This window comes from Apostichopus japonicus, chromosome 8, assembly GCF_037975245.1.
Source record: "Apostichopus japonicus isolate 1M-3 chromosome 8, ASM3797524v1, whole genome shotgun sequence".
NCBI lineage: Eukaryota > Metazoa > Echinodermata > Holothuroidea > Aspidochirotida > Stichopodidae > Apostichopus > Apostichopus japonicus.
This window is the reverse complement of record NC_092568.1, coordinates 14,359,948-14,374,006: the sequence shown is the minus strand read 5'-3', so window position 1 is coordinate 14,374,006 and position 14,059 is coordinate 14,359,948. Positions and strand designations below refer to the sequence as shown.

General features: G+C 33.4%; 1 long non-coding RNA gene across 2 annotated transcripts in view; it reads left to right on the top strand.

The window, feature by feature from the left end:
- The first annotated feature begins 639 nt into the window (after positions 1–639).
- The window catches only part of LOC139971838 (uncharacterized), a 49,647-nt gene continuing 36,227 nt past the window's right edge, over positions 640–14,059 (top strand). For both annotated transcript variants that reach the window (XR_011794506.1, XR_011794507.1), the window contains exons 1-2: positions 640–1,076; positions 2,042–2,177. This is a non-coding gene — a long non-coding RNA (uncharacterized lncRNA). The remainder of the gene's footprint in view (positions 1,077–2,041; positions 2,178–14,059) is intronic.

The window sequence follows — 14,059 nt, the reverse complement described above, 5'->3', positions numbered from 1 at the left end:
GGGGGGCTGGGGGCGCCAGCCCCCCCCAGTGAAAAATATGGAGGGGCGGAAGTATTATTCCGCCCCCCCCCCCACCACCCCCCCCCCCCAACCGGCTTCGCAAGTCAGAAAACCCCTTTTTCATTTCCAAAGGAGATAAAAAATCTCATTTGGAGCACCATCAAAGGCCAGGTGAAAATGCAAAATTATTTACAAAATGGAGTGGGTGTTGAAGTGTGCTGTATTGCACCAAATTGCATCTGAGTCCATCTGGAGATGCAAAAAAATTCCAAAGGGGAGGGGGACACCCACTCCCCTTAGACACACTCCCCAGGCCGGCCATAAGTCTTCAGCCCCCCCCCCCCTCTCAAAAGTACCTTCCTACGCCACTGGAATTAATACATTTAAACAAATTACCTAGTTATGTTTAATTGATTGTGTCAACCTTACGAATGTGTTAATACAATTAAAGTGTTACGTAATCGCTACGCCGTGCTAGCTCCTCTTCAGCAATAGCTGTTTTAATACAATTAAAGTGTTACGTAATCGTTACGCCGTGTAAGCTCCTCATTTGCAGTAGCTGAGTTAATACAATTCAAGTGTTACGTAATCGCTACGCCGTGTAAGCTCCTCTTTGGCAGTAGCTTTAAATTCACTCCTCCCAACAAGAAGCGTGTCTTCTCTTCACTACACATGTTGCCTATCTTTCATTATCTGTCAACGCCGTTCTATTTTGCCGAATTTTACATTGCCGTTCTGTTCTGCCCAAGCCTGATTCCACGTGGTTGCTACTGTATCATACGCAATGAATACATCTATGCTGATTCATATCTCTATCTCTCGCTAGTTTAACTTACTTTCCGTCATCCATTTACCTGGAGGATATTCTCTTCTCGTTCATTTGGATGAGCTCGGTTTGGACTATGTTGTTTATAACTTTTACTTAGAACCTTTTCACGTAGAACTTTGCTACAAAATATATATAGTGGTCAATTTCAGAACCACGCTCTTCTGCAAACCTAACTAGCCAACTGTACAGAACAACTTTCGCCAACCTACCAGAAACCACGCCCTGCTCTCAGCGACTTCATTCTATTGCAAGTATATGAAATTAATTTGTTGTATGTGTTAAATTAATTTAGGCCTTTGCTTAAATAATAGTTTTAAAGAAGAACTTTCGTCTCTTCTCTTTTGTTCGTGAATGTTGGTTAATCTCGAGGGGTTGAATCCTTCTTATAGATAGCTAGCAGTCACATAACACTAGTCTGCAGGAAGAGCTTAATTTTAATGAATGTTTACATTCTCAGGGAACCATTACGTTATCTACTTTCAACACCAGTTTTTGTAAAATTTTAAAATATTTGAATGTCCCATTAAGGAAATTTCCTCCAGGGTGATAACAAAAATAGTTTAAGAAGTTTGTCCAAAGGTGACCACCATATTTGAAAATCTGGCGTGTTTTGGGGCAATACAGCATACCTTTAAACATAATTTTGGAGCCCAAATAAAATGCACTGAGCTAATGAAAAGAAATACATTATTTATTGACACAGTATCTGGGAATATCAAGTTACAATGCTGTCTCGCATACGTTTGGCTATATTAGTTTTCTTTAATGAAAGTTAAAGCATCTAACAGACGAACATCATTAGAAGGATAGTATGTTTTAGGGAACCAATACATTAACTACTCTCAACACCAGCTTGGCCAAAAATGTCTTCAATTGTTGTGGCACTTTTGAGTACTCAAGGTAATGGCAAGCTGAGAAATACAAATTGTATATCATAAAAATATTTCCTTTTAATATGGCTGTACTAGTCTGTATATAGGGAAGAGCTTAATTTTATTGAATTTCTATCCATTGAAGTAAAAAGTTAATACTGATGCTTTTCGGGGTTTTTCTTTTGTTTGCTACAAGTACCCCTGAGTTTTTTCTTTACCCCGATTTTCTGTAAATAATTTGTTTTTCTAGTTTTATTGAAATTTTCATAAAGAGTTATTTCTTTCATGTAATTACAGACATGGATATCAAAACTTTCCCCTTTCAACTTTGTACCCAAAGATTAACGTGACGCTGGTACCTCCTGGTTTCAGTGGGGAATGCTTCATGGTCTCTGCAACTTCTCTCTCTTCGAGAGACACAGATGTACCCTTGTGGGATCGTAGACAGGCTTCTGCAAGAAATGATCCCGTGAAATGTACGCAAGTATTATCATTTATGTACATTGTTTGATTTTGTTTGTATCAAATATGAGGGTAAATATTTTGCTTCAAACGCACTGGCTCACGTAAAACATTGTATTAAAGGACATAAAACGTATATGTCACAAACATATTTCCTGATATTTGTTGTAGATTTATACATTTAATATTGCCATACTACGTGTGTATATATGCCCCAAATTATAGCATGGTATAAGTGCTACAAGTTTTCAAAGAGCAATTTCCTGGATGTCTTTACTCTCCAAACTGTTTTCAGACATTCTAAACAAACACAAAAGATGTTTGAATTTTCCAATGAAGTAAATTTCCCTGCAGATTGATAACAAAAAAAGTTTAAGAAATTTGACTAAAAGGTGATGATATTTAATATCAGGCATATTTGGGGCCAATACAGCATACCTTGATACAAATATAACGTTTGAGTAAAAATAAAATACACTGAGCTATTGAAAGGAAATACATTATTTATTGACACAGTATCTTAGGAATATGAAGTTACAACGCTGTCTCGCATACGTTTTGCTATTAACTAGGCCTTAATTTCCTTAAAGAAATTTAGAGCATCAAACAGACGAACATCATTAGAAGGATAGTGTAGCATTTACAGACTCAGAAACGGTGACAATAAGATTTCTTTACTGATGATATTCCAGTTTATTAAAAAATCAATGTGAAAACTAAAAACAGAAAGAGAAGAAAAACAAAGTGAATAAACCCGGCACATAGTGCAATTTACACACTATTGATACAATTATAATTAAAGCGATGACGTCAGCAAGAACTAATAATAATTGCTCCTTGAGGTTGTGGACTACATGAACATTTAACAATAAAATGTGCTATCACAACTGACTGAGACAGAATTAAGGTAGGGATTTACATAAAATGTGGAAACAACATCTTGATCGTAACAGTTAAATACGTCACTTTAACCAGTACAGAACATTTTAACACAGATAGGCACAAATCTCTGCTAAATTAGTTAAAATGTGTCACCGCTTGTAGGTTTCCTGTAAAACAAACAAATTAGCGTTCTAATTAACAATATCTGAATCATATCTGAATGCCAAATTAACTGCATAGAAACACGTTCAGCGCCTAAATCTTAATAAACAGCGTGAATACCACCGCGAATCGAGTAAATATATCATTTAAATAAGTTACAAATCATAAACGCTGTGCAATAAAGCCGATATTATGAGGCTCATGAATATTTATTAGTGAACTGTAGCATTGGCGAGGTGACGTCCATTAGCAACTGGTGTCGTGGACATTTCTATGTGGTACGCCGCAAAGAATTACCTACAATGAACGCCTAATCGTGGCTTCATGCTCTCAGAAGTAGCTTAAATAATTCAAGAATTATCTTTAAATGTCATGGCAAAGCCATCCAAGCATCATATAATAAACAGTTAAAATTACAGTTACTAACCAGTATGAATGAAACGATTTTCCGACGCTCAACAAAAACGTGCACGTGTTAACAACAGTGTGATAACAAGACCTAGCTTACGCCGAATGATCGATAACACATGCACATAATCTTTCCGATTACTCATTAAAAAAAAAACGTGATTCACCTTTACCTACAGTGCAACTTAATGTTTGCAACTCACCATTAATAACATATGTCCAATGCAGGCTTCAATCAATGAGCGATTAATCCCCGAAATTTCATCATGGAAGATTACATGACATCTCGGGTACTTAAAGTTTTCAGGTCATGGTATTTTAGGGCGCTATTCAAGAATAGAAAGATATACGTCAATACTACATTAACAGATTGTACATTTAACATTCTCAAGGTAAAATACATTTACCGACGATTCTAAATGAACACAATAGATGTCCCAGTGCGGTAAATTGTCCTCCAGGTTGGTAAGAAAAATAGTTTAAAAAAAAAGATTTCAGGACATATCAGGTACTTAAAGTTTCAGGTCATGGTGATTGAGGGCGCTATTTAAGAAAAGAAAGATAATACTACATTAACAGATTGTACATTTTACATTCTCAAGGTAACAATATATTAACCGACGATTCTTTATGAACACAATAGATGTTTGAATGTCCAATGCGGTCAATTTTCCTAAAAGTGGGTAAAGAAAAATATTGTTTAAAAAAAAAAAGATTTCATGACGTATCATGTGCTTAAAGTTTCAGGTCATGGTAATTGGGGACGCTTTTCGAGAATAGAAAGATAATACTACATTAACAGATTGTACATTTTACGTTCTCAAGGTTACAATACATTTACCGACGATTCTTAATGAACACAATAGATGTTTGAATGTCCCAGTGCGGTTAATTGTCCTCCAGGTTGGTAAGAAAATTAGTTTAAAAAAAAAATATTCATGACATATCATGTACTTAGAATTTCAGGTTATGGTGATTGAGGGCGCTATTTAAGAATAGAAAGATAATAGGTCAATATATTAACAGATATTAACTATATTAACTATAACTATATTAACTATAACTATATTAACTATAACAGATATTAACTATATTAACTATATTAAAGATATTAACTATATTAACAGATTGTACATTTTACATTCTCAAGGTAACAGTAAATTTACCGACGATTCTAAATTAACACAATAGATGTTTGAATGTCCCATGCGGTCACTTTTTCTCCAGGTTGATTAGAAAAATAGTGTAAAAAAAAAAAGATTTCATGACATCTCGGGTACTTAAGTTTTCAGGTCATGGTAATTTAGGGCGATATTCAAGAATAGAAAGATAATAGGTCAATACTACATTAACAAATTGAACGTTTTACCTTCCAAAGGTTACAATACATTAACCGACGATACTTAATGAACACAATAGATGCATGAATGTCCCATGCGGTCAATTTTTCTCCAGGTTGGTTAGAAAAAAAGTGTTAAAAGAAATATAAAATATTTCATGGCATCTCGGGTACTTAAGTTTTCAGGTCATGGTGATTAAGGGCGCTATTTAAGAATAGAAAGATAATAGGTCAATACTACATTTAAAGATTGTACATTTTACATTTTCAATGTAACAATACATTTACCGACGATTCTAAATGAACACAATAGATGTTTGAATGTCCCATGCGGTCAATTTTTCTCCAGGTTGGTTAGAAAAAAAGGGTTAAAAGAAATATAAAATATTTCATGACATCTCGGGTACTTAAGTTTTCAGGTCATGGTGATTAAGGGCGCTATTTAAGAATAGAAAGATAATAGGTCAATACTACATTTAAAGATTGTACATTTTACATTCTCAATGTAACAATACATTTACCGACGATTCTAAATGAACACAATAGATGTTTGAATGTCCCATGCGGTCAATTTTTACTCCAAGTTGGTAAGAAAAAAAGTGTTAAAAAAAATTTAAAAGATTTCATGACATCTCGGGTACTTAAGTTTTCAGGTCATGGTGATTGAGGGCGCTATTCAAGAATAGAAAGATTATAGGTCAATACTACATTAACAGATTGTACATTTTACATTCTCAAGGTAACAATTCATTTACCGACGATTCTTAATGAACACAATAGATGTTTGAATGTCCCATGCGGTCACTTTTTCTCCAGGTTGGTTAGAAAAATAGTGTAAAAAAAAAAAAAAAAGATTTCATGACATCTCGGGTACTTAAGTTTTCAGGTCATGGTGATTGAGGGCGCTATTCAAGAATAGAAAGATAATAGGTCAATACTACATTAACAGATTGTGCATTTTACATTCTCAAGGTAACAATGCATTAACCGGCGATTCTAAATGAACACGATAGATGTCCCAGTGCGGTAAATAGTCCTCCAGGTTGGTAAGAAAAATAGTTTAAAAAAAGATCTCAGGACATATCAGGTACTTAAAGTTTCAGGTCATGGTGATTGAGGGCGCTATTTAAGAAAAGAAAGATAAAAGGTCAATGCTACATTAACAGATTGTACATTTTACATTCTCAAGGTAACAATACATTTACCGACGATTCTTAATGAACCCAATAGTTGTTTGAATGTCCCAGTGCGGTAAATTATGCTCTAGGTTGGTTAGAAAAATAGCGTAAAAGATATAGTAAATTTCATGACATCACGGGTACTTAAGTTTTCAAGTCATGGCCAATGAGGGCGCTATTAGAAAGATAATAGGTTAATACTATATTAACAGATTGAACGTTTTACCTTCCAAAGGTTACAATACATTTACCGACGATACTTAATGAACCCAATAGATGTTTGAATGTCCCAGTGCGGTAAATTATGCTCTAGGTTGGTTAGAAAAATAGCGTTAAAAAAATTGTAAATTTCATGACATCACGGGTATTAAGTTTTCAAGTCACGGCCAATGGTGATTGAGGGCGCTATTTAAGAATAGAAAGATAATAGGTCAATACTACATTTAAATATTGTACATTTTACATTCTCAAGGTAACAATAATTTTACCGACGATTCTAAATGAACACAATAGATGTTTGAATGTCCCATGCGGTAAATTGTCCTCCAGGTTGGTAAGAAAAATAGTTTAAAAAAAAAAGATTTCATGACATCTCGGGTACTTAAGATTTCAGGTCATGGTGATTAAGGGCGCTATTTAAGAATAGAAAGATAATAGGTCAATACTACATTTAAAGATTGTACATTTTACATTTTCAATGTAACAATACATTTACCGACGATTCTAAATGAACACAATAGATGTTTGAATGTCCCATGCGGTCAATTTTTCTCCAGGTTGGTTAGAAAAAATGGTTAAAAGAAATATAAAATATTTCATGACATCTCGGGTACTTAAGTTTTCAGGTCATGGTGATTAAGGGCGCTATTTAAGAATAGAAAGATAATAGGTCAATACTACATTTAAAGATTGTACATTTTACATTCTCAATGTAACAATACATTTACCGACGATTCTAAATGAACACAATAGATGTTTGAATGTCCCATGCGGTCAATTTTTCTCCAGGTTGGTTAGAAAAAAAGGGTTAAAAGAAATATAAAATATTTCATGACATCTCGGGTACTTAAGTTTTCAGGTCATGGTGATTAAGGGCGCTATTTAAGAATAGAAAGATAATAGGTCAATACTACATTTAAAGATTGTACATTTTACATTCTCAGTGTAACAATACATTTACCGACGATTCTAAATGAACACAATAGATGTTTGAATGTCCCATGCGGTCAATTTTTCTCCAGGTTGGTTAGAAAAAAAGGGTTAAAAGAAATATAAAATATTTCATGACATCTCGGGTACTTAAGTTTTCAGGTCATGGTGATTAAGGGCGCTATTTAAGAATAGAAAGATAATAGGTCAATACTACATTTAAAGATTGTACATTTTACATTTTCAATGTAACAATACATTTACCGACGATTCTAAATGAACACAATAGATGTTTGAATGTCCCATGCGGTCAATTTTTCTCCAGGTTGGTTAGAAAAAATGGTTAAAAGAAATATAAAATATTTCATGACATCTCGGGTACTTAAGTTTTCAGGTCATGGTGATTAAGGGCGCTATTTAAGAATAGAAAGATAATAGGTCAATACTACATTTAAAGATTGTACATTTTACATTCTCAATGTAACAATACATTTACCGACGATTCTAAATGAACACAATAGATGTTTGAATGTCCCATGCGGTCAATTTTTCTCCAGGTTGGTTAGAAAAAAAGGGTTAAAAGAAATATAAAATATTTCATGACATCTCGGGTACTTAAGTTTTCAGGTCATGGTGATTAAGGGCGCTATTTAAGAATAGAAAGATAATAGGTCAATACTACATTTAAAGATTGTACATTTTACATTCTCAGTGTAACAATACATTTACCGACGATTCTAAATGAACACAATAGATGTTTGAATGTCCCATGCGGTCAATTTTTCTCCAGGTTGGTTAGAAAAAAAGGGTTAAAAGAAATATAAAATATTTCATGACATCTCGGGTACTTAAGTTTTCAGGTCATGGTGATTAAGGGCGCTATTTAAGAATAGAAAGATAATAGGTCAATACTACATTTAAAGATTGTACATTTTACATTTTCAATGTAACAATACATTTACCGACGATTCTAAATGAACACAATAGATGTTTGAATGTCCCATGCGGTCAATTTTTCTCCAGGTTGGTTAGAAAAAATGGTTAAAAGAAATATAAAATATTTCATGACATCTCGGGTACTTAAGTTTTCAGGTCATGGTGATTAAGGGCGCTATTTAAGAATAGAAAGATAATAGGTCAATACTACATTTAAAGATTGTACATTTTACATTCTCAATGTAACAATACATTTACCGACGATTCTAAATGAACACAATAGATGTTTGAATGTCCCATGCGGTCAATTTTTCTCCAGGTTGGTTAGAAAAAAAGGGTTAAAAGAAATATAAAATATTTCATGACATCTCGGGTACTTAAGTTTTCAGACCATGGTGATTAAGGGCGCTATTTAAGAATAGAAAGATAATAGGTCAATACTACATTTAAAGATTGTACATTTTACATTCTCAGTGTAACAATACATTTACCGACGATTCTAAATGAACACAATAGATGTTTGAATGTCCCATGCGGTCAATTTTTCTCCAGGTTGGTTAGAAAAAAAGGGTTAAAAGAAATATAAAATATTTCATGACATCTCGGGTACTTAAGTTTTCAGGTCATGGTGATTAAGGGCGCTATTTAAGAATAGAAAGATAATAGGTCAATACTACATTTAAAGATTGTACATTTTACATTCTCAATGTAACAATACATTTACCGACGATTCTAAATGAACACAAAACATGTTTGAATGTCCCATGCGGTCAATTTTTACTCCAAGTTGGTAAGAAAAAAAGTGTTAAAAAAAATTTAAAAGATTTCATGACATCTCGGGTACTTAAGTTTTCAGGTCATGGTGATTGAGGGCGCTATTCAAGAATAGAAAGATAATAGGTCAATACTACATTAACAGATTGTACATTTTACATTCTCAAGGTAACAATTCATTTACCGACGATTCTTAATGAACACAATAGATGTTTGAATGTCCCATGCGGTCAATTTTTCTCCAGGTTGGTTAGAAAAAAAGGGTTAAAAGAAATATAAAATATTTCATGACATCTCGGGTACTTAAGTTTTCAGGTCATGGTGATTAAGGGCGCTATTTAAGAATAGAAAGATAATAGGTCAATACTACATTTAAAGATTGTACATTTTACATTCTCAATGTAACAATACATTTACCGACGATTCTAAATGAACACAAAAGATGTTTGAATGTCCCATGCGGTCAATTTTTACTCCAAGTTGGTAAGAAAAAAAGTGTTAAAAAAATTTAAAAGATTTCATGACATCTCGGGTACTTAAGTTTTCAGGTCATGGTGATTGAGGGCGCTATTCAAGAATAGAAAGATAATAGGTCAATACTACATTAACAGATTGTACATTTTACATTCTCAAGGTAACAATTCATTTACCGACGATTCTTAATGAACACAATAGATGTTTGAATGTCCCATGCGGTCACTTTTTCTCCAGGTTGGTTAGAAAAATAGTGTAAAAAAAAAAAAAAAAGATTTCATGACATCTCGGGTACTTAAGTTTTCAGGTCATGGTGATTGAGGGCGCTATTCAAGAATAGAAAGATAATAGGTCAATACTACATTAACAGATTGTGCATTTTACATTCTCAAGGTAACAATGCATTATCCGGCGATTCTAAATGAACACGATAGATGTCCCAGTGCGGTAAATAGTCCTCCAGGTTGGTAAGAAAAATAGTTTAAAAAAAGATCTCAGGACATATCAGGTACTTAAAGTTTCAGGTCATGGTGATGAAGGGCGCTATTTAAGAAAAGAAAGATAAAAGGTCAATGCTACATTAACAGATTGTACATTTTACATTCTCAAGGTAACAATACATTTACCGACGATTCTTAATGAACCCAATAGTTGTTTGAATGTCCCAGTGCGGTAAATTATGCTCTAGGTTGGTTAGAAAAATAGCGTAAAAAATATAGTAAATTTCATGACATCACGGGTACTTAAGTTTTCAGGTCATGGCCAACGAGGGCGCTATTAGAAAGATGAAAGGTCAATACTATATTAACAGATTGTACATTTTACATTCTAAAGGTAACAATACATTTACCGACGATTCTTTATGAACACAAAAGATGTTTGAATGTCCAATGCGGTCAATTTTCCTAAAATTGGGTAAAGAAAAATATTGTTTAAAAAAAAAAAAAAAATCAAGACATATCATGTGCTTAAAGTTTCAGGTCATGGTGATTGAGGGCGCTATTCAAGAATAGAAAGATAATAGGTCAATACTACATTAACAAATTGAACGTTTTACCTTCCAAAGGTTACAATACATTAACCGACGATACTTAATGAACACAATAGATGCATGAATGTCCCATGCGGTCAATTTTTCTCCAGGTTGGTTAGAAAAAAAGTGTTAAAAGAAATATAAAATATTTCATGGCATCTCGGGTACTTAAGTTTTCAGGTCATGGTGATTAAGGGCGCTATTTAAGAATAGAAAGATAATAGGTCAATACTACATTTAAAGATTGTACATTTTACATTTTCAATGTAACAATACATTTACCGACGATTCTAAATGAACACAATAGATGTTTGAATGTCCCATGCGGTCAATTTTTCTCCAGGTTGGTTAGAAAAAAATGGTTAAAAGAAATATAAAATATTTCATGACATCTCGGGTACTTAAGTTTTCAGGTCATGGTGATTAAGGGCGCTATTTAAGAATAGAAAGATAATAGGTCAATACTACATTTAAAGATTGTACATTTTACATTCTCAATGTAACAATACATTTACCGACGATTCTAAATGAACACAATAGATGTTTGAATGTCCCATGCGGTCAATTTTTCTCCAGGTTGGTTAGAAAAAAAGGGTTAAAAGAAATATAAAATATTTCATGACATCTCGGGTACTTAAGTTTTCAGGTCATGGTGATTAAGGGCGCTATTTAAGAATAGAAAGATAATAGGTCAATACTACATTTAAAGATTGTACATTTTACATTCTCAATGTAACAATACATTTACCGACGATTCTAAATGAACACAATAGATGTTTGAATGTCCCATGCGGTCAATTTTTACTCCAAGTTGGTAAGAAAAAAAGTGTTAAAAAAAATTTAAAAGATTTCATGACATCTCGGGTACTTAAGTTTTCAGGTCATGGTGATTGAGGGCGCTATTCAAGAATAGAAAGATTATAGGTCAATACTACATTAACAGATTGTACATTTTACATTCTCAAGGTAACAATTCATTTACCGACGATTCTTAATGAACACAATAGATGTTTGAATGTCCCATGCGGTCACTTTTTCTCCAGGTTGGTTAGAAAAATAGTGTAAAAAAAAAAAAAAAAGATTTCATGACATCTCGGGTACTTAAGTTTTCAGGTCATGGTGATTGAGGGCGCTATTCAAGAATAGAAAGATAATAGGTCAATACTACATTAACAGATTGTGCATTTTACATTCTCAAGGTAACAATGCATTAACCGGCGATTCTAAATGAACACGATAGATGTCCCAGTGCGGTAAATAGTCCTCCAGGTTGGTAAGAAAAATAGTTTAAAAAAAGATCTCAGGACATATCAGGTACTTAAAGTTTCAGGTCATGGTGATTGAGGGCGCTATTTAAGAAAAGAAAGATAAAAGGTCAATGCTACATTAACAGATTGTACATTTTACATTCTCAAGGTAACAATACATTTACCGACGATTCTTAATGAACCCAATAGTTGTTTGAATGTCCCAGTGCGGTAAATTATGCTCTAGGTTGGTTAGAAAAATAGCGTAAAAGATATAGTAAATTTCATGACATCACGGGTACTTAAGTTTTCAAGTCATGGCCAATGAGGGCGCTCGTAGAAAGATAATAGGTCAATACTATATTAACAGATTGAACGTTTTACCTTCCAAAGGTTACAATACATTTACCGACGATACTTAATGAACCCAATAGATGTTTGAATGTCCCAGTGCGGTAAATTATGCTCTAGGTTGGTTAGAAAAATAGCGTTAAAAAAATAGTAAATTTCATGAGATCACGGGCATTAAGTTTTCAAGTCACGGCCAATGGTGATTGAGGGCGCTATTTAAGAATAGAAAGATAATAGGTCAATACTACATTTAAATATTGTACATTTTACATTCTCAAGGTAACAATTCATTTACCGACGATTCTAAATGAACACAATAGATGTTTGAATGTCCCATGCGGTAAATTGTCCTCCAGGTTGGTAAGAAAAATAGTTTAAAAAAAAAAGATTTCATGACATCTCGGGTACTTAAGTTTTCAGGTCATGGTGATTAAGGGCGCTATTTAAGAATAGAAAGATAATAGGTCAATACTACATTTAAAGATTGTACATTTTACATTCTCATTGTAACAATAAATTTACCGACGATTCTAAATGAACACAATAGATGTTTGAATGTCCCATGCGGTCAATTTTTCTCCAGGTTGGTTTGAAAAATAGTGTAAAAAAAGGATTTCATGACACTTCGGGTACTTAGGTTTTCAGGTCATGGTGATTGAGGGCACTATTCAAGAAGAGAAAGATAATAGGTCAATACTACATTAACAGATTGTAAATTTAACATTCTCAATGTAATAATACATATACCGACGACTCTAAATAAACACAATATGTGTTTGATTGTCCAATGCGGTCAATTATCCTCCAAATTGGTAAGAAAAAATAGTTTTAAAAAATATAAAAAAGATTTCATGACATCTCGGGTACTTTAGTTTTCAGGTCATGGTAATTGAGGGCTCTATTCAAGAATAGAAAGATAATAGGTCAATACTACATTAACAGATTGTACATTTAACATTCTCACGGTAATATTACATATACCGACGATTCTAAATAAACACAATATGTGTTTGAATGTCCAATGCGGTCAATTTTTACTCCAAGTTGGTAAGAAAAAAAGTGTTAAAAGAAATTAAAAAGATTTCATGACATCTCGGGTACTTAAGTTTTCAGGTCATGGTGATGGAGGGCGCTATTGAAGAATAGAAAGATAATAGGTCAATACTACATTTAAAGATTGTATATTTTACATTCTCAATGTAACAATACATTTACCGACGATTCTAAATGAACACAATAGATGTTTGAATGTCCCATGCGGTCACTTTTTACTCCAAGTTGGTAAGAAAAAAAGTGTTAAAAAAAATTAAAAAGATTTCATGACATCTCGGGTACTTAAGTTTTCAGGTCATGGTGATTGAGGGCGCTATTCAAGAATAGAAAGATAATAGGTCAATACAACATTAACAGATTGTACATTTTACATTCTCAAGGTAACAATTCATTTACCGACGATTCTAAATGAACACAATAGATGTTTGAATGTCCCATGCGGTAAATTGTCCTCCAGGTTGGTTAGAAAAATAGTGTAAAAAAAAAAAAAAAGATTTCATGACATCTCGGGTACTTAAGTTTTCAGGTCATGGTGATTGAGGGCGCTATTCAAGAATAGAAAGATAATAGGTCAATACTACATTAACAGATTGTGCATTTTACATTCTCAAGGTAACAATGCATTAACCGGCGATTCTAAATGAACACGATAGATGTCCCAGTGCGGTAAATAGTCCTCCAGGTTGGTAAGAAAAATAGTTTAAAAAACGATCTCAGGACATATCAGGTACTTAAAGTTTTAGGTCATGGTGATTTAGGGCGCTATTTAAGAAAAGAAACATAAAAGGTCAATGCTACATTAACAGATTGTACATTTTACATTCTCAAGGTAACAATACATTTACCGACGATTCTTAATGAACCCAATAGATGTTTGAATGTCCCAGTGCGGTAAATTATGCTCTAGGTT